This window comes from Protopterus annectens, chromosome 8.part1, assembly GCF_019279795.1.
Source record: "Protopterus annectens isolate FY-2018-M chromosome 8.part1, PAN1.0, whole genome shotgun sequence".
Taxonomy (NCBI): Eukaryota; Metazoa; Chordata; order Ceratodontiformes; family Protopteridae; genus Protopterus; species Protopterus annectens.
Window position 1 is genome coordinate 443724333 of NC_056742.1, and position 22350 is coordinate 443746682.

The window sequence follows — 22350 nt, forward strand, 5'->3', positions numbered from 1 at the left end:
AGTCCTCTAAAGCGAACTATGAAGCTAAAATAGCATACCTAACCATGGACAATCATAAGGCATTCTTAGCTATGTATGAAATCTAAAAGTGAATGAATGCCCAACTACGTGCTAAACTGGTAGTGGATTGCACCACTCATACTATATGGGAGGAAAGTGCCAAGCTATTGGCTGACAGATTTGGCGCAAATATCACCTCCCTGTCCCCACCAGCCGTACCCCAAAACTTACCTGACACCAGTCTCCTGCCTAGTATTTTTAGAGATCAGGTCATATCTGCGCTCATCAAGGCCAAAAACACAGTCTCAATTGGACAAGATAACATCCAAGGTTGCTTATTAAGCAATCTAAAACAGGACCTAGCAGGCCTGCTTGACATTCTCTTTAACCATAGTCTGAGAACTGGCTTTCTTTCCAGCAGAGTGGAGAACAGCAACAGTAATCCCCTTGCACAAAGGGGGCATCAACCGACCCTGGGAACTATAGACCCATAAGTCTAACCAGCCTCATCTGCAAGGCCGTGGAAAGAATCATCATGGGCCTTAAAGGAGATGGCCTTTGCCTTGGATAGAAGTGAAAGAAAGAATAAGAAGTTCAAATGTACAGGATATAAAATGGGATAACGTAATGGCCAGAGAGATTGAAACAAAGTTAAGAAAAGCTTCTAAATGGAAAACCCAGGCCCAGATGCAGTATCTACCTTCTGTCAAAGTATTAACATATTTACATGAACATTTAGTCACGAGTAAGAACTATTTATATGCACACCCCGAACAGATACCACCCTGGTTTTATTTATTTCAGTTTGTTAACCGGGAAAGTCCATTGGGTCAAGGTAGCCCGCTTTCAATGGAGGCCTGAGGAGAAAATCTCCAGACAGAAAGAAAATATAAAATGTATTAGTACAGCATATAAGAGCAGCAATTTAACATTCAATATACAGCAAGAAAATATTATAAACACATTGAAATTTATGAGCGAGTCAATCACTTATAAGATGTTTACAAAAAACAATAAATTCATGTTCATTTAATACTTTTATCACAAATTTACCATTGCCGCCCTCCATGATACTTTTATCCATAACTAGGGTAAAATAGTTTTGTTCACTCTGTTAGGGCTGATATCCTACAGATAATAAGCACAGAGTAAGGACAGTATTGTACTAAGCTTTTTACACTGCCCATTTTGATATTTTAAATTTATATTTTCATTAGATAAAAATGCATCTTTACAGTGTGCAATTACATAGCATTACACAGCAAATTATTAACCAAAATGGAGGACACTAGTAAGGAACAGCAAAAACAAGCAGCCCTTTTTCTGAAATTGGTATTTGTTGTGACGTGCCCTCAAAGAATATTTACACTTTCTTTCCTAAAGTGTTTATTTTAAATGTGGCTTTTGATATCCTTAGCATATACTTGTGTTTTCATGTTAAGCAATCACTTTCTTTTAACGAGATGAGAAAATTAAAAGTATGGGCTTTTATTTACCTTCTTACATCCCACAATGCTGAGTACCTGTATCGTAAACAACTTAAAAGAACAGGCATAGACAGCAATGTTTTATAATTTACATATTTTATATTAAAAATGAGTATATACAAAAATAATAATGGATGTAAAGTTGCTATAAGCATGCTCCATTTTGTCCAGAGAAATAAGCCTTTTTTGTGTGTTTTTGAGTCTTGGCATCAAACGCACTTGTGTCTTCTTAACAGTCAGCTCTCAAAAATTCAAAGACAAGTACATGAAGCACTTCAAATGAAACCACTATTCACTTATTTTCACCACCAGCGATAGTGAGCAAAAGCCCGATTAGCCTCAGCCATTTTTTAGTTCTCGTTTCTTCTTCACCACATTTCCCTCACTGTTAAAAGCAGCCAATAACTCCTGTGATAGCTTCTCATACATCCGTGTGCGCCGATGTTTGTTCTCACGGCATTCTGTTATTAGCCATTTCATGGCAAGAAAGCACCTTCTATTCTCAGCCAGTGGTGTAGGAACCTGGTAAGACTTCCCTCCTCTCTGAATGCTAGTTAATCCAATGACAGGCTTGCAATTTTCCAAAGCCTGGTGGAATATCGTGTAAGGGTTGCACTCGATACTTTCCTGCTCTCCCACTGGAGCTGAGTGATACTTCTCCACCTGCTTCCTCTTGATAGTTTCCAAGGTCTGTGTCATGATGAAACGAGACAAGATCTTGTTTCCCTTCATCGTGTTGATAAACTTGCTGACCAAGGGATTGAGAAGTACTGAACTGGTGAGATTTGAAGGAGCAGCCTTAATAGGTCGGGCTTGCTTTAGCTCCTGCAATGACTTCTCTTCATCAGTTAAATTCTGTCTGTCTTTTTGTACAGTTCCTTGTTCTGGTTCTAGGTAGTATGGATTATATAGAGATCCTCTCACCTGAGTAAACCCAGGAAGCCAAGTTCTAAAGGGTAAACACAACAGGAAAAAATAATACTCCTGCTTAACAGTGAACTTGCAAGCTATCCTAAAAAATGTAGACCAATAACTTGCCTTCTGACAACATATAAACTATATACTGGAATTGATGCAGACAGTTTATAGATATTTAGAAGAAAACTCATTCATGATGATAGAACAAAAGGGTAATAAAGTCATACGAAACAAAGGATCATTTGTTGCTAAATGAAGTTAAAATGGAGAACTGTAAAAAAGGGTAAAAATCTAAGTACGGCATGGATAGACTACAAAAAAAGCATTTGACAGTATCCCACATTCAAATGTATAAGATACACCCCTACACTGATAAACTACATCACAGCGACCACGAAACAGTGGCAAACCACTTTGCAGTCAAACCACGATAAAGAACAACTTACTATTCTAGGGATAAAAATTCAAAAGGGGAAATTCCAGGGTGACTCTCTGTCACCACTGCTCTTTTGTCTTGCCCTAAACCAATTAGGCTGTAAACTTAAAAGATTAGGCCATGGTAACAATTTGGCTCCCAGGAAACAACAAAGTGTAAAGACTAATCGTTTTGTACATGATTTAAAACTGTATAGTTCATCAGATGAGGAACTAAAAGCACAACTGCAAGTGGTCAAAACTTTTAACATAAGAATGTCATTTGGTCTTGATGAATGTGCAAAAGCAACCTCTACAGTAGAAAAGCTGCAGCACCAAGAAAACATCAGTTTGGGCAGGAATGTGATTGTAAAAGAACTTGAGCAAGAGGGAGTATATAAATATTTGGGAAGTGATGAAGGATCAGAAATAAAGCATGAACAAATGTGAATAAAGCTTAGTAAGGAATATTTTAGAAGACTAAAATTAATACTGAAAAAGAATGTTGCCATCTAGAAACAAAGTCCAAGCTATAAACCAGTTTGCTCTTCCTGTCCTAACTTATAGTTTTGGAGTGACTGACTGGGCCCAAAAGATGTTGGACAGGAAAACAAGAAGGATGCTTCATGCTCAAATGATTTATAAAAAATCACTGTATACCAAGACTATATATTCCCTGTTCTGAAGGGAGGTATGGGTCTCCTCAAAATTGATTACATGTACAGATCTGCAATCATGAGACTGCATACACATCTGCTGACCTCAGTAGCTCGAGACCAAGCCCCTTATCCCATGATGCACTGCTGGAATTACCTCAGATCTCCTTTGCTGCGTGTGTATATATAACCCTGTATGGGGTGCACTCCTCAAGAAAGTAGTAGTAGTATTGAACAACCAGGACGATACTAGCCTCTAGGTCAACTGTCAGTCAGGAGGGGGATGGAGGGAGGGACGTGAGAATAAAGGCGAGATAAACAACTCGCATGGAACGTTATGGTGAGTACATAACTTCTTTATGTGAAGTTGTTAAATCTCGCCGTTTATTACTGATGGACAGTGTCCCTAGCACCCGCAATCCTGGGTGGCTCACGGGAGTACATTTTTCAGGACTGTAGAACCAAAAGAAGACCTGCCCCTGGAAGCCTTATCCACTTTGTAATGAGTGATAAAAGTATGAGGCTTAGACCAAGTGGCTGCAGCACAAATGTTATCAAGGGGCAATTTGGCTTGAAAAGCAGAAGACGTAGAAACGGCTCTGGTTGAATGAGCATTTACTTTGTGTGGCAAAGGTATGTTAGCAGTTGCATGAACAAATGAGATGCAATCCGATAACCATTTTGAAAGGGTTGTTTTAGCCACTGGTCTACCTTTTCTGGCCTCCATAAAGGATACAAAAAGTTGATCTGATTTCCTAATATCCTTAGTTCTATCAAGATAAAATCTGAGCTGTCTGTTGACTTCAAGTTTGTGCAGCATGTATTCTAATTTGTTGGAATGGTTGGGAAAAAAGACTGGCAACTCAATGACCCGATTGATATTAGACTCAGAACAGACTTAAGCAAAAAGGAGGGGTTTGTTCTGAGAGATACTCTATCAGCATGGAAAATCATATAAAGAGGTCTGATAGATAATGCTTGAAGTTCTGGCACTCTGCGAGCAGAAGTAATGGCCACTAGAAAAATAGTTTTCCAGGACAAAAATTTGAGATCACAAGATGATGCTGGATCGAAGGGGAGGGGGGAGAATTATTTGAGATAGCATAAAACTCAAATTCCAAGGAGAATAAGGGGTTTTGACAGGAGACCTCATGTGAAAAACACCTTTGAGAAAAACCTTAGATAACTTATGGGCCATAATATTTAACCCATCCAATCCAAGGTGGAAATTGGATATGGCGGCTAACTGAACCTGAACTGTAGCAGCTGCTGCTCCTTCCTTAAAAATCAGTGCCAAAAACTCTAAAATGGACGACAGAGGAGCTCGGAAAGGGTCAATTTTTTTGTATACTGACCCAAATGGAGAACCTTTTCCACTTACTGCGATATAGTTTTCGGATGGATGGCTTATGAAAAGGCAATAGAATTTGTCTTGTGTCATCTGCGAGTGAATGAAGCCTGGCTATTTGGGGAAGTGGATCAGCCAAGCAGTCAGCTTTAGAGACTGCAGTGAAGGGTGGAGGTCCCCTGGTGGGTGTGTCAGGAGGTCTGGAACTGGGTCCAGGATCCATGGATCCTCCAGCAGATGATGGTGAAGAAAAGGGAACCAAATCTGTCGAGGCCAATGGGGGGCTATGAGGATAACAGTCCTTCACAGTGACTTTGCTTTTTGTAAAAACCTGGGTATCAATGGAATTGAAGTGAATGCATATAGGAGACCTGGAGGCCAATCGTGTACAAGTGCGTCTCTCGGGGGATGTCCCGGAAGTGGTATTAGGGCAAAGTAGCTTCTGCATTTGGTATTGATGTGACTGGCAAAGAGTTTGCAGCAAGGCTGGCCTCATTTGCGGAAAATCATCTCCGCAACGTGTTGGTTGAGACACCACTTGTGAGGCAACAAGATTGCCCTGCTCAGCTTGTCCGCTATCATGTTGGATTTTCCCGGGATGTGCATTGCTAACAGAAAACACTGGGATGGCACAGCCCATTGCCATACTATGAGGGCTTCTCGACAAAGGGGGTAAAGACTTGGTTCCGCCCTGTCTGTTCAAGTACCAGACCACTGACATGTCTGTCTGAATTGCAAATGTCCCTAGAGGAAGAGAGTCCTGAAAGTACTGCAACGCCAGAAGTACTGCTCTCAACTCCAGAACACTGATATGCAGATGTGACTCTTGATCCGTCCATGTGACTTGGGCAGTCTTTCCCTGAAAATGCCCCCCACCCTATCAGGGAAGCGTCCGTGGTCACAGTGGCTACTGGGGGGGCACAAAGGGTCGTCCTATTGTGACATGGAGATGTCAACCACCACCGAAGGTCCCTCTTGCAAGAGTTTGTGATGAGAATCATATGGTTCATAGGCTATTTCTGGTAAGACCATTGAGCAAACAGAAGCCACTGAAGAATTCGCATATGCATCCATGCGAGTGGAATGGCTAGAACTGCTGCCGCCATCAAACCTAGTACCTTCAAGACCTCTGCGGCTGTAGCTCGGTCCGGCACCAATGAGTTGACGTGTTGGCGAAGTGAGACCCTTTCGACTGGAAGACATGGAGTGGTGGTGGAGGTATCTAACTCTGCTCCTATAAAGACGGTATGCTGCGATGGCGACAAGGCAGACTTTTCGAAGTTGACTGTAATGACTAAGTGGTTGCAGAGTGTCAGAGTAGATTCTGTTGCCTGAATCAATTGATGCATGGTGGTGGTGGTAAGGAGCCAATCGTCTAGGTATGGAAACACTTGGAATCCTAGACGCCTCAGGTGAGCCGTGACCACTGCCATGCATTTGAACACTCTGGAGGCTGTAGTGAGACCAAAGGGCAGGGCTCGAAACTGGTAGTGATTGGCTCCCAGCCGGAAACGCAGGTGATCTCTGGAGTGTCTGTCCATCTTTATGTGGTAGTACGCGTCCTTCAGATCGATGGAGCACATCCAATAGCCTTTCCCTAAAAAGGGAAGAAAGGCCTGAAGCATGACCATTCGGAACTTCTCTTTTTTTTTTTTTTTACAAATTGGTAGAGTCTGCTGAGGTCCAAGATAAGTCTCCAGTCCCGTTTTCTTTGGAACCAAAAAGAATCTTGAGTAAGTTCCGAATCCTGTTTGGTCTGCTGGGACTGGCTGGATGACTTTTCTAGCAACTTGCGGACCTCTATAGTTGCCTGTTCCGTGAGACTGGGTGGAACATCCGGGATTCTTTTGACAGGAGTGGGAGGGGAAGAGAACGGTATGAAATGCCCTCTGGAAATGATGCTTTGTACCCAGCTATCAGATGTTATGCTTAGCCAGGCTTCTGGGTACAAAGATAAGCGACCCCCGACTACCTCCAGAGCCGGACAGCCTGGTCTCCTTTCAGGAGCGCTGGTAGGGCTGACCAGAGAACTGGCCTCTGTCACTCTGCTGTTGTGGGCCCCCCTGCCGTGCAGGCGGCATCTTCCATTACAACCCCCCTCCTCTGCCTCTAGAGGGGGTTTCGCCACATGTCCTGAAAGGCTCCCTGGGCTTTTCGGAACCACATCTTTCCGCCTTGGGATAGGGCTGATTAGGGGTAGAAAAACGGACTCAGACGGCAGTTAGAGTCTTTCCTTCCTGCTCACACCTGGTTAGAGTTTCCTCTACCTTGGGCCCAAACAGGGATGAGCCATCAAGTGGGGTGCTGATAAAGGAAGACTTGAAAGGCTCCGCAAAGGAACAGACGCATCCAGGCTTGTCTACACAGAGCAATGCCTGAACTAGCGGCTGTACTCGAACCATCAGCTGCATAAGATACGAGACACACGGATGAGTTCACAAATCGAGTTTAGGGTAGCGAGCTGGGTGTTAACTTTGTCGGCAACCCCTGCAGCTACCGTTCCCTGGAGAGCATCTCCTAGCTCTTTCAGGAGATCTCTTTGTAGTCTGGTAAAATGGGTTAAATACTTCAATGATCGAAGGGAAAAAGTCGCTGAACTAAACATGCATTTCCCATACCTATCCATGATCCTGGAATCTCTGTTAGGAGGATGGAGAGATGATGACGTCTCAGACGTTTCCTTTTTGGTGGCTGCCTCCACCACCATGGCATCAACAGGCACTCCCCTTAGACAAAAAAGCTTTGTGCACAGGGGCAGAGATAAACTTATTTTGCTTCTGAGGGACAGGTTCCATGGCCTCCTGAGACTTCCACGCCTTACGAGAGATCAGCTCCATGAGCTCATCGTAAGGCAGAGACACCCAAGAGGTGGGAGGTTGAGACCCGAAAGCCTTCAAGAGCACTGACTCATCCTCAGTAGGTCTTTTGGACTGCCAACCACCCCTCTGATTAATGATCTCTAATATCTCCGCAAAGGAGATATCCTCAGAAGGGGATCAAGAGGACCCTTCTGACTCATCCAAGTCAGTGTCAGATGTCAAAGACTCCTGTGGGGAGTCCAAGTGCCTCCTCTTTCAGTCTCTTCCTGGGTACCTCCTCAGTGGAGGCTTCTGGGGAAGTCTCAGAAGAGCAGGTGGCGCCCTGTGGGGCTACTTGAGGCTCAGGGTCTCTACGCTTGGGTTGACCGGTAGAAGCAGGAGAGGACACAGGCGCTTGAGGGGAGGACGAAGCCAGACCTGATGCTGATGATGCCTTTGGAAACAGGACTCTCCTCATGGCACCAAACGCACCATGACTCAGACGAGAAGGGGCAGACTGATCACAAGGGACCGTCCGATCCTCCCGCACAGAGGCCATGGGTGCTGAGCCAGAGGTAGGAACCGAGCTCATCTGAGCTGAAGCTCCGAGAGGAAGAGTCGGCACCAACAAATCAGTATGACTACCCTCTCCGGAGCCGACAGGAGAGTGTCGGCTCCTACAGTCCCTGGTCAGCACCAAGGAAGTCCTAATAGATGGAACCGACAACACTGGAGTAGGTCTCGGCTCCACAGGCTCAACAACCATCAGGTCAGCCTCCTCCGGCTCCGAATGTCCAGTACGGTTCAGAGGAGGAGCAGTCAAGTCCAGGTTAATGGTCTTCGGTTCCGACGAAGGCGTTGGAGCAGACAATTTGGCAAGGCCTGGAGCCCATAAAAGCTTCTGCACCAACCGGTCCATATGCAGATCTGAGAGGCCAACAGAAGACTTCGAGGAGTGCACCGAGGGTGCTGATTGGAGCAGAGGAGATGAGGGAATCTCGGAAACCGGCTCCAAAGCTGTGAGCTGGCTCCAAACAGAAGGGACACACTGTTCCGAAGGCAGTGGAACAGATGACCCTAAACCCATTTTTTTTAGCCTTTTTCGATAACTTGGAGTCACCTGAAGACTTGGATGACTTGGAGGATTTACCCAGTGCTTCCAAGAAGGGGTGCTGAAGTAAACCCCTATCCACCAATTTCTTCCTCTTCTCAAAGTACCCTGGAAGAGGAGGAGTGTCAGATGCTACAAGAGTCTTGGAGGTGTAATGCCCCCAGATAAACACACTGAACGTGCCCATCAGTGACTGACATTTTTTGTCCACAATCTGGACATTTTCTGAAGCCAGATTTAGGATGTGGCTTCTCTTTCTCATCAGAAATCCTTTTAAATTTAGACAAATTTAAACAAATGGAAAAAACACACTCAAAGCAACTACTTAAATAACTACGGACTAAGAAGTTAGTTAAATACAAGGCCAACTGCTAACTAGAAACACTTAAATAGAAAAAACAAAGCCAACACAGGGCACTTATCTAAATATATATATATATATATATATATATATATATATATATATATATAAAACTTGCAAACAGACAAATCTTTCCAATAAAATTGGTCCAAACTATCTGGAACACAGATCTGTGCCGCGGCAAACTAGATCTGAGGTAATTCCAGCAGTGCATCATGGGATAAGGGGCTTGGTCTCAAGCTACTGGTAAACCTTGAGCTTTGCTAACGGCCGTGTCGGAGCAGAGGATCGGCTCCGAATCCATCATTCAGAATAAACGGCGAGATTTAACAACTTCACATATATAGTTGCAAGTATAGAAAACTCTTGGAACAACCTCATGTTGATCAGGATCAAATGCAGTAATGGTTAAGGAGAGGCAAACTTAAACCAAAAGACAAAATGGTAATGTTGGCGTCCCAAGATAGTGGACTATGTACACGTTGGTTTACAAAGTCCATTGAACATGTGGGAGAAACAGACAAATGTAGGTTTTGAAAAACAGACCTGGAAACAGTTGCACATCTTGTTGCTGGTTGAGATATACTAATGACAGAAGGACTGTATACTGAAAGGCATAATTACATAATTCCTTAACATCCCCTACTTCTCATACCTTACACTTTCTGCCCTTAACTCACTCACTAGCTCTCGCTAATCTTCCTTGACTACTCTTTCTACTGTCTTCTAAAATCTATTAAGCAAATTGCCTCAGAGAAACATTTTATTGTAATTGTCTTGCCTTCATGCAACTACATCATGATAAAACTGGGTTTTTGCAACCACTTACCCCAAAAACTATACTCATCTTAATGACATATTTATTTTTATACATCTTGAAATAGTTATGCTATACACCGGATTATGACACTTTATAACATTGTATTGCTACTTAACGCCTTGTAATAATCCTGTAACATTGCTGTTTAATGCTAATTTATAATGAAAATTGTATAATATGTTGGAGCTTTTCTCCCTGGGCCTCCTCTGAAAAAGGGCTATTCAGCTCAGTCGGACAATCCTGGTCAACAAATGTAAAATAAATAAATAAATAAAATAAATAATGTGGCAAGATGTTGCATTGGGGATTGTACAGACATTACATTTAAGTAGCTAAAACACACTGGAAACACGAGTCACAAAGCATGATAGAAAATAATCACATGGACTCGACCATTACCAACATGGGAGCAACCATTACCAACAGTTCAAAAATAGATGTGATAAAACCAGATATAGTGGGTCCATGAAAAGCAAAGTAGCACCGATCGGTGAAACTGCTACACCCCACTGACTATAGTGCATTACGTACAAAGACATAAAATACCAGGATTTTCAGGCAGAAATGAGGGCAATGTGGAAGGAGGAAACCCAGGCAGTTCCAATAATAGTAGAAGCAATAAGTCTTTTAAAATGTTATCTATACATGCAAGTCCATACGAATTACAGAAGTCATTACTGGGTACATTGCAGGTGCTGGGAAGAGCACTTCTGGCTAACATCAAAGATTAAAATACTAATTTCATGAACTTTAATCATACTTTGACTTGGGAACGGGGTCCTTTCCCATGATGGTATTAGAAACACAAGAGACTTGGAGAAATTAAAAGAGAGGGAGACCTTAACAAGGATATAGGCAACCTTCAAACTCTAGACCCAACCCAGTTTGGCTTTGTTAAGGGTAGATCATGCTCGTTAAACCTAGTAGACCTTTTCAAGAAAGTCACCAAAGCCCTGGGTGAAGATAAGACAGTGCATACCGCTTATCTTGACCTAGCAAAGGTTTTTGACAAAATCCCCACTCTGGTATCATTGAGAAACTCTCCCAGCTGGGGATCAACCCTTACATCATTTCAAGCATAGCCAATTTGCTCACAGACTCAACACCACATAATATCAAAGTTGACAACTCCGCCTCTACTAAAAGACCTGTCACCAGTGGAGTACCATAAGGATCTGTGCTGGGGCCTTTACTATTTGCAATCTATTTCTCACAAGTCCAGGCTAAAGTAGATGGCATTTGGCTTAGCAAGTTTGCTGAATATTGCAAATTGGGCGCAATCATTAAGTCCCCCGATGATGTTAACACATTAAAGGAAAGGGTCAACACAGACATGATTAGTGCCAAAGCCACAATCTAAAACTATATGCAAAATTGCATTATTGTCCCCTTTGGCAAACTGGAATTTCCTGCTAATTACAATACTGACACCACCTCCCTAAGTAGAAACCCAGTGGTGCATGATCTGGGAACAGAGGTTTATAGCAATCTGAATTTTGACCACCAAGTTTTCACAGTGGAAGCAATGCCTTCTACACAGCGCATCTCATAAGTAAAGGCATTGCACCCAGGTCTAAGAATGTTATAAATCAACTGTACTCAACCCTCATCAAACCATTAATAGAGTACCAAACACCCTAATAATGGGCGATTTCTACTACCCCACCATTAACTAGGAAAACTAGTCATGTACCAACTCCTTCGCTCAACGCTTTCTGGAATTCATAAATTCCAATGCCCTGGATTAACTTATCCAACCCCCACTCGGGGCAACAATATCCTAGATCTAGTTATTACCAACATGAGTGACCGGTGTTCCACACCTGAAGTCAATGCCTCACTGGTCCGATCTGACCATAAGTTAATCACCCTAGATATCCACATCCTGCCCCCAACCCCCCATTAAGGAAACCACAGTAAAAAATTTCTCCAAAGCCAACTTCATGCTTCTTAAGACAGAAGTGAACTTCATGACACCCGTGCAGATAGACAATACAGTTACGACTACTGAATCCTACACAAATGCACTTTATGAGCACTTACACGAGTGTATGGATTGTGCTATCCCAAACAGTACCAAGATACTATCCTCCAAAAAAAGGAAGCCAATCTGGTGGTCCCCTGCCATAAACAAACTGTACAACAGAAGGAGGAAACTGTTGCAAGAGAGAGTAAAATCCCATGAGAGGAGGAGCTCCCTGGTCAGCCTCAGTAAGAAGCTGCGATCCCTCAAAATCCTCCAAAGCTAGTTACGAAAACAAAATTGCCACTGATTCTAAAGACAACCACAAAGCATTCCATAGCTGTGTCAAGAATCTCAATGGCAACACTCATATCTGCTCCGGGTTACAGCACAATGGCACTAAATATACAGACCCAGCTGATATTGCCAACATCCTGGCAGATGGGATCAGTGCTAACTTTACCCCACTCTCACCCCTAAAGGGTCCATCTCTATACCGGAAGAATGCAAAGTTCCTGTAATCACGGCTGCACAGGTAAAAAACCACACTCTCCAAAGCCAAGAACACAGCATCCATGGGACGAGACAACATCCCAAGCTGCGTTCTACACGAACTACAGAACGAACTGCCACCCCACCTAAATACCATGTTCAATCATAGCCTCACCTCAGGCTTTGTGCCCAATGAATGGTGGCACAGCGACGGTTATCCCACTCCACAAAGGGGGAGCCACCATGGACCCCGGGAACTACCGCCCCATTAGCCTGACGAGCCTGGTCTGCAAGGCCATGGAACGTATCATGGAACTTATAAAGAAAGACATTTTGGGGTTGGGAGGGTGGCCTAATGGTTAAGGTGCTTGCCTTACAAACACAAGATGCAGGATATGAGTCTCAAGGGATAATTGGCTAGGCTTTAAATGGCTCGCAAGGGCAGTTAGCTTAGTACAAATCTAAGCATCTATGAACATTGGTAATCTCCAAACTCTGGACCCCACCCAGTTCGGGTTTGTAAAAGGCAGATCAAGTCTCCTAAACCTGATAGACTTCCTGAAGCAGTCACCAAAGCTGTAGACGAGGGTAAGGTGGTTCACACAGACTATCTAGATCTTGCCAAGGCTTTCAACACCATCCCCCACTCTGGAATAATAGACTCACTAAACTAGGTATAAATCCCTATGTCAAAAGATGGGTTGCCAACTGGCTCACCTACAGAACCCACACTGTGAAAGTAGCAGACTCCAAATCCGACTTCAGACAAGTGACAAGTGGAGTACCACAGGGTTCAGTCCTGGGTCCTCTCCTGTTTGGTATCTACTTCTCTGAAGTACAGGCTAACACAGAAGGTCTTTGTCTAACTAAGTTCGCAGATGACTGCAAACTAGGAGCCATAATCGAAACTCCTAACGATGTGGACATCCTACAAAAGAGCCTCACTGAGACAGATGCCTGGCATCAAAGCCATGGCCTCAAGCTCAATGCCAAAAAGTGCATCGTCATCCCCTTTGGTAAAAACTCTGTACCCATGAACTACAACATAGGCAGTAGTATACTTAACACCGAAAATGTGATGAGACCTTGGGACACAGGTGGACACTAGTCTCTCCTTTGATAATCACATCGCCACAGTAGTCAAGAAATCCTTCTACGTGGCACACCTCATCACAAAAGGTTTCTCATCCAGAAAAAGAGGTCATTGTTCCCCTCTACTCACTCATTAGATCCATTATAGAGTACAATGCCCCTTTTGGTATGTACCTCTCACAAGACATCTACAACAACTGGAAAGGCCGCAGAAATAACTCACAAAGAGTATTACCGGCCTCAAACAGATGCCCTATGCAGAAAGTCTCAAAAAACTCCAGCTTTACTCCGTCGCATATCGCCTACTCAGAGGTGATCTCTGCCTAACATACAAAGCTATGTCAAACCCACAGCTGTTGTACATGCTCCACTTAAAGAAATCTCAATCCCTCCGAGCTACACGTTCTAGGGACCTAAACTTTGTCATCAAAATAAACAGAACATGCTAGAGGGATAGATTCCTGTCCCAGGGACTTCCTATACTCTGGAATAAACTACCTATCGATATCAAACAAAGCTCCTCATTAGCACTCTTCAAGAAAAATCTTGATGATTGGATGGGAAATAGGAGCTTCACCCAGGGGATCACTTCTGTTGCTCTGCTCAACAGTGGCACAGGAAGATAATTTTCTTGGGTGGCAAAAGCCAGGGTAGCTTTTTGGCTGGGCTTGTATAGGCCCTAGCGCCGATAGCCTAGTACCTACCTAATGAACCTATAATGCTCCCTTTTGCATGTACATCACCAGACATCTCTAGCAGCTGGAGAGACCACAAAGGTTTCTCACCAAGAAAATCCAGGGGCTCCAGACCATGACCTATATGGATAGACTGAAAAGCCCTGTTACTGTACTCTGAATCTTGTAGGCTGCCAACAGAACAGTCTCCGACCTTGCCCTGATGGAAATGCTGCAAATCCACAAGTCAAATGGCACAAGAGCGAGAAACGGAACATGCTGGAAAGACAGATGCATCTCCTAAGCAAAGCTCCTCAATGACCCTATTTAAACACAATCTAGAGAAATGGATGGGAGACCAGAAATTTACCCCGGGGGGTGGCACCCATGTCCCTCATGGACAGAGGTAGTCGGGTGTTGATCATAGACTTGCTCTGTGAATTATGTCCATCTAACCAAGGAAAACTAGTGCAAGTTGGGATTAACATGTCTAGGCTTATAAGGGCTCTAGGGCCTCTAGCCTAGTAACCCCCTGTGAATCTATGGTGATGCTGGTGCCCCAGCTGTGTCATCAACTGAATTAGCAGGTACATAATCACATTTGTTACAGACTGAAGGGTAGGCAGCTAGGAGCCTCATGGTCTTTTGAACATCCACCCGCAGTTTACCTGAGAGAGTTGGAGAGCTCCTTGGTCAAGTCTCTCTAGAAGCACGTGTCATGAGCCAAGGAGTTCAGCGTTCTGAGGGCAAAGGTCACTGAAGTGTGTGCATTTCCCCAACCTATCAAATGCCCCAGACACAATGCTGAGAGGGTAGACAGAGTAACTTTCTTATGATAATTTTTTCTTGGTAGCCGCTGCTACCACATCACAGCATCTACCTCTGTTCCAATGTTTTCTGTCTACAGGTGCTGCCAATATTTTATCTTGTTTCAATGGTATTGGGTCCACTACATCAGGGTCCTTCCATGCCCACTGAGCTGAGATTGATAAGAGGATCAACAGGCGGTATCACACTGGATGAAGCTGAGCCACAACCAAAAGCTTTAAAGAACAGGGTCACACCTGGCAAAGGGTTATCTTTGGAACAACCCCTTCATTGTTTCAAATCAAGGATTTGACTGAAGGTGACATCTTGCAAACTGTTCCCTTCATCCAAGTTTGTGCCTTCAGTGAAAGACTTTGGAGATGAATATGTGTGCTTCCTTTTGCACATCTGCTTCCTGTAGACCTGTACCATTGAGCAAAAAAAAAAAAAAAAAAAATCTTGCTTTTTTCCCACTTTTCTGAGATTTAAAAAAGTTCATTTACAGTCTTGCTGTTCTTGAACTGTTTGTAAGTTTCTGTGAGGCCATTTTTTGCTTGGGCTAAAGGAAAGTCTCTCTCTTGATCAGTGGCAGTGAAAAACATTGAGCAGCCTGTCTAGTGGTTACTGACTTGAAACTGTAGTTTTATTGGCCATTCTGGGTCAATTCCAAAACTCCTTCATCTTCCTCTCTTAAAACCTGGTTGCCTCGTGTTTTTGGCGTCTTTTCAGCCTCGCTCGCTGTTGGTGATGCTCCCACCAAGAGTATTTTGAGCATTTTCTGGCTTGTTAAATTTGATTTCTGCATTAGTAACTGTATTTAGAGCACAACCTAGAGATGTTTACTGAATTTCCTGTTTGCACCCAAAACTTGCATTTTATCTGTCTTGAGATTTAAAAGTTCATTTACAGGCTTGCTGTTCTTGAACTGTTTGTAAGTTTCTGTGAGGCCATTTTTTGCTTGGCTAAAAAGGAGTCTCTCTGATCAGTGGCAGTGAAAAACATTGAGCAGCCTGTCTGCCCCGTGGGAGTGGTTACTGACTTGAAACTGTAGTTTTATTGGCCATTCTGGGTCAATTCCAAAACTCCTTCATCTTCTTTAAACTATTCCTGGCTCCACAAAGTCTGCTCTTCACTTTTTCCCTTAGAACTGCTCTATCTCTCAATTTAAACACCATATTCTCATTCTAAGGCCCTTCACTGGTCCAATTAAGTAATCCTACAAGTTAGCACTATTAAACCATAAGCACTACTTACTCTTATCTCGATCACCCTGTCCTCTATTGGTCCATCTTAAATTCAGTTTCCTATTACTCTAGCATGTCCAAAGGTCAGTCAATGGTTTCCTCTCCAGTCCAGCTGGTGAATCTGGGAATTTTGAGGCAATGTTACAACTCTCTCATGTACACGGACAACCCTCTCCTCCTCCAAACAGGTTCAAATATATGTGAGAGATGCAACTATTTAGCCAAACTGGAGGGGCATCGCAAAACTGGTGGAACCGGTCAGGAGGAGAAGGTAACGTCAGACACTAGAATTCCAGTATCACATAGTCCCACCACATCATCTACCTAAGCAACAGAGACCTCCAAAGCAGACATCGCCACAGCCCTTAAGGCTGAATAACACACCTGATACTCTTGTTATAGGTGACTCTATTGTCAGACACACTGCACCAGGTTGAATAAAGAGAAGGTCACAGTGAGCTCAGGTCACTCCAAAGCAAATACAAATATGACTCAGTCATTGTACATGCTGGTGTGAATGACCTGGATCATGTAGCCCAGGCTGGTATGACCCTGACCTTGAGCAGCATCTTACCCTCACCTAGAATGATGCCACAGTACAAAGACAAAATGATCAATTTTAACAGGTGTCATTCAAAGGGGATCCAGTGTCTGTCAGCCTGGGATGACATGGTGCCTTTTTAGGCAAGGCTCAAAAGTCAAACCCACCCCATAGAGCACAAGGAACAAGAAACTACTCCTCAGTATGGAGAACATCGATATCTGTGCAGTGACAGAAACCTGGTTCAAGGCTCCAGAGAGTTTCCATATTTATCAAGAATATCCACACCTCCAGGTTAGTGGCATTGCACGGCATCGGAGACCATCCATGTGCAACTAACAGTGGGCAAGACTGCTTTTCAGTTTATAGCATCCTACAGACCACCAACTACCCAAACATTGACTGGAACCACTACTCAAGCCCCAGCACCTTAGCCCAAAGATTCCTGGAAATTATAAACTCAAATGCTATGGAACAACTAGTCACCACTCCACCTGATCATTACCAACATGGGGACTCTATGCTCCACACCAGAAGTATATCCCTCATTGGTAAGATCAGACCATAAATTAATTTCACTGGATGTCAGCCCAGAAACAAAGTGGAATCCTTCAAGGCCACAGGGCCAGTGAAACTGCAGAATCCTATATAAATGCATTCTACAGACATCTCCAGGAATGCATGGATCATGTTATCCCAAACAAAACCAAGATCTATACAACAGAAGGAGCTACTACATGATAGAGCAAAAAGGCATCTCTGATCAGTACTAGCAAAAATTACAATCCTCATAAAATCCTCCAAGAAACTTGGGATGCAACTCCCAGACTTGTTCTGAGTTGATTCTACAAAAATACACTGAACCCACAGACAAAAACAGCAAATATCTATCCCGGCAGAGGGCTGCCTCCCAAACATCTCAGATGCTCAGGTGAAGGCTGCCCTCTCCAAAGCAAAAACACTGCTTCCATGGGACCAGATGTAGTTCATGAACTAATCCTCAAATAAAACAGCTATACAATCTCAGCCTCACTACAGGATATGTGCCCACAGAAGCAACAGTGGTCCCACTCCACAAAGGTGGATAAGCCTGACTAGCTTAGTCTGCAAGGCTATGGAGAGGATCATCATGGAGCTCATAAACAAAACATTGGGGACCTACAGACACTAGATCCTACCCAGTTCGAAAGCCATAGATGAAGGAAAGGTAATCCACACAGCCTATCTGGACCTTGCAAAGGCATTTGACACAATACCCACTCGGGCATCATAGATAAGCTATCCAGCTTAAATATAAACCCCTATGTCACAAGATGGGTGCAAACTGGCTCAAAGACAGAACCCACAGAGTGAGAGTTGCTGGAGCCATGTCAGACTCAAAACCCGTCACAAGTGGCGTCCCACAGGGTTCTGTCCTGGGACTATATACTTTATAATCAACTCTCCAGCTGACAAAACATCCTTCAAAAAGGTCTCACCGGACAGATAACTGGTGCCAGCGCCCATGGTTTAAAGCTAAATGCCAAAAATGTATAGTCATACCCTTTGGCAAAAAATTACCACATAGTCGGAAACCCATTAAGTACAGAGAAAGTTATTAGAGACCTGGGGACCCAAGTTGATAGCAATCTCTCCTTTGAAAACCACATTGCCAAAGTGGTTAGAAAGACCTTCTACATAGCCCACCTCATCACGAAGGGTTTCACATCTAGATCAAGAGAGGTAAATCGTTCCCTTTATTCATCCCTCATCAGGCCCATCATAGAATACAATGCCTTTTGGGATGTACCTTACCCGACACCTGCAGCAATTAGAAAGACCCCAAAAGTATCTCACCAAGAGGATCAAGGGTCTCAAACAGATGTCATATACTGCTCGGTTAAAAAAACTCCAGCTCTACTCAGTTGCATATCTATGCCTGACATACAAAGCTATGTCAAATCCAGAATTAATGGACATGCTCCACCTCAGTAAATCTAAATCCCTTAGAGCCAGGGACTTGAACCTCAGCACAGAAATAAATAGAACTTGCTGGAGGGACAGGTTCATAACCCAGAGAATAGAATTCCAGTTCATGTGAGGCAGAGCACCTCACTGAATCTCTTCAAGAAGAATCTCGATAAGTGGATGGGGGTTTGTCCCAGGGATTACTCCTGTGTCACTATTAGACAGAGGCACAGTAAACTAAACCTTAAAAAAGGGCACAGTATACTCAAATCAAGGGGTGGCGTAAGCCATACAGAATCGGGCTAGGCTTATAATTGCCCCAGGGCAGATAGCCTAGTATGAACCTATAATCAGAAGGGTCAGAATCAAGACTGGGAGCTCATGAGGTAAGCAGTCTCAGATGCCTGTGGTACTGACGGTCTCTATCAAACTGAACAAAGGGAAGCAGCAGCAGAATCCATATGAGGTTTGGCTGGAACCACGCTGAGTGATAAAGCCTCATCTTTGGGCACAGACAAAATCCTCTTAAAAGCCTCAAAGTCAAGCATGCCATCTGTCCTGAAGGAGGAGATCTCCTGGTCCTAATGGGTCTCGACCCCTAGCTCAGATCTGAGCAGTCGATAGCGAGGCCACGAGTGCTAAAGACAACTCCAAAAGCCTCGTCAACCCATCATCTCAAGTCCCGAGACTGATACGTCAACTCAGAGACTCTTCCTAATCTCGATGTTTCTGGGTCGAAAGAGAAAGGGCTGCTGTTAGACTCAAAGCAGCTCAAACTGTCTGCTGACAGACACACACAAGTCAGATCCAGGATATCTGCATACAAGGAACGGACCGGTACCAGAGAAAGAGGAGGACTGGTAGTTGGACCAGTATTGGCACATTCAGAGGGGATGACAGAGGGGATGACAGACAGAACATCAAGATGGATTTGCATTCAAAGAAAATTCATCATTCTAACTCAGTAAGGCTTCTGGATGACTGAGCAGAAATAGCCACTGAAGGTGGTCTTAATCTTTTTTCTTGAAGGATGGGAGAAGGCAGTCTCGGGATCACCAGTTCTGGGGAGACTTGGAGTTGAGGTGAGGAAAACTGGATCAGAGAAACTGACAGCTTCGATTTCCTGAGAATTTTTAAATCCAGGCAGACAGATGCAGTGGGTTCCAGAGACCTTTTCCTGTTCTTGTCTAATTTGTCTCACACTTTTCTTCAGCTCCAGTCTTTCTTTCTTGCTTTTCTTATCTTTGCCCTTGTCTTAGTCCCATACATCTCAACTGTTCTGATTTGCCCAAAATGTCCAGATTTTTGCCTCATACTTTTGGTCTCTTCCTCATCATCATGGAACTCATTAACTTAGACATTGGGAACCACCAAACACTGGACCCTACCCAGTTCGGCTTCATTAAGGGCAGATCATGCCTCTTAAACCTGGTGGACTTCTTTGAGACAGTTACCAAGGCTATAGACGAGGGAAAGGTGGTACACACAGCCTACTTAGACCTCGCAAAGGCCTTCGACACCATTCCCCATTTTGGTATTATAGACAAGCTCACCAGCCTGAACACAAACCCCTATGTCACAAGATGGTTTGCCAATTGGCTCACGGACAGAACCCACATGTTGAGAGTTATGGGAGCTAGGTCTGACTAAACCAGTTACAAATGGCATTCCCCAGGGCTCAGTAATAGGACCCCTCCTGTTCGGCATATACTTCTCAGAGGTACAGACACAAGCACAGGAGGACTATGGCTGACCAAGTTCACAGACGACTGCAAACAAGGGGCTATAATTGACTAACAGGCTGACACAGACACCCTCCAAAAGGGTCTCACTGAGATGGATACCTGGTGTCAAAATCATGGCCTCAAGCTAAATGCCAAAAAGTGCATAGTTATTCCCTTTGGAAATAAAGTACTCACAAACTACCACATAGATGGTAGTCCCCTAAATACGGAAAACGTAATAAGGGATCTGGGGACCCAAGTAGATAGTAATCTCTCCTTTGATAATCACATTGCCAAAGTGGTTAGAAAATCCTTTTCTGTGGCCCACCTAATCACAAAAGGGTTTGCATTCAGATCAAAAGAGGTCATTGAGCCCATCTACTCATCAGACCCATCATAGAGTACAATGCCCCATTTGGGATTTACCTTACAAGACACCTGCAACAACTGGAAAGACCACAGAAGTACCTCACCAAGAGGATCACTGGCCTCAAACAGATGCCCTATGCAGCTCGACTGAAGAAACTCCAGCTGTACTCGGTTGCATACCGCCTGCTCAGAGGTGATCTCTGCCTGACATATAAGGCCATGCCCATCCCAGAATTGATGGACATGCTCCGTCTAAAGAAAACCTTATCCCCTCGAGCCACACGCTCTAGGGATCTAAACCTCACCACAACAATAAACAGGACATGATGGAGGGACAGATTCCTGTCCCAGAGACTTCATATGCTTTGGAACAAGATTCCAATCTACATTAGGCAGAGCTCCTCGCTAGCACTCTTCAAGCAAAACCTTGACAAGTGGATGGGAAACAGAACGTTTACCCCGGGGATCACTTCAGTGGCTCTGCTGGACAGAGGCACAGGGAACTAATCTAAGGGGGTGGCGAAAGTCAACACATTCTGGCTAGGCTTATAAATGTCTTTGGGCAGATAGCCTAGTACCTACCTATGAACCTATAACATTTTGGGTTTTCTGCTAAATCATTCAAGACTGAAATGGATTAAAGTCACTAAATAATGGCAAACATCTGAGTTTGACTTCATATCCTTCAGAAAATGTATGCTAATGCAAAATTTGTTCTAGCAAATTTCTAAGGTTGTAAGAGCAATATTTCAAATGTATCCCTGATTTTGAACCTTTGTTCTTCCATTATTTTTACATTTGTCCAGATTACTTGTGCTTAGAGTTCGAGAGGTATGCTTAGTCCTGCTTCATAGCAGAGGACTCAGCAGCAGCAGCAGATGAAGAGAAGGCCGCTGAAGAGAGTAGACCCCTGTCTGTGAAGGAAGGCACCCTTTAATCAACTTTTCTTGGTGAGTTTGGAGACTCCAAGCCAAAAGAGGCACAGACCTCACATTCTGTCTCCAGATGAGCAGTGTCCAAGCAATAAACAAAAATGGAATGAAGATCCTGTGGAGGATTTTGTACCTGCATTCCGCATATTGTTTGACCTCCAGGGTGTCAGACAACCTGGAAATGGAAAACTACAGCCATGTTAAAATGACCACAAAGAAGTACTAACTTATTAAAAACTAATACACGCTAATAACTATAAACATTATCAAAAAGATGTATAATACAAAGTACTAACAAACTGGAAAAAAAGACCAAAAACTTGGAGAACAGCAAATCTCTGAAAATGCACTTCTTAAAACTTTTTTGCAAGGGGGCAAGCTCCTCACACCTCGGAAAGTATAGTTGTGTAAAATCTTAACATAGCAGTAGATGTCCTTCCCTTTACTGTAGAAATTTTATTTACTAAAGGAAGCTTCTTCCAAGGGTAGCACAATGTTCTGCTAGTATACCACAGCTTTCATCACTTACAGTTGCCATACGTCGCATGTAAGCTTCCCTGCGCAAACTGGTGGGTATAAAGGTGATGTACGGATGCAGATACTCAGAACTGAAAAAGCCCCAGGAGGAACAGAATACCCTTAAGGACAAAAC

At 43.7% G+C, this 22350-nt stretch overlaps 1 protein-coding gene and 1 pseudogene across 4 annotated transcripts in view; both read right to left on the minus strand.

Moving 5' to 3' along the window:
* LOC122810396 (solute carrier family 12 member 4-like) overlaps positions 1–22350 on the minus strand; it is a 2349234-nt gene that overhangs the window by 1310545 nt on the left and 1016339 nt on the right. The gene's annotated exons all lie outside the window — the stretch shown is intronic.
* LOC122810061 overlaps positions 1667–22350 on the minus strand; it is a 47428-nt pseudogene continuing 26744 nt past the window's right edge.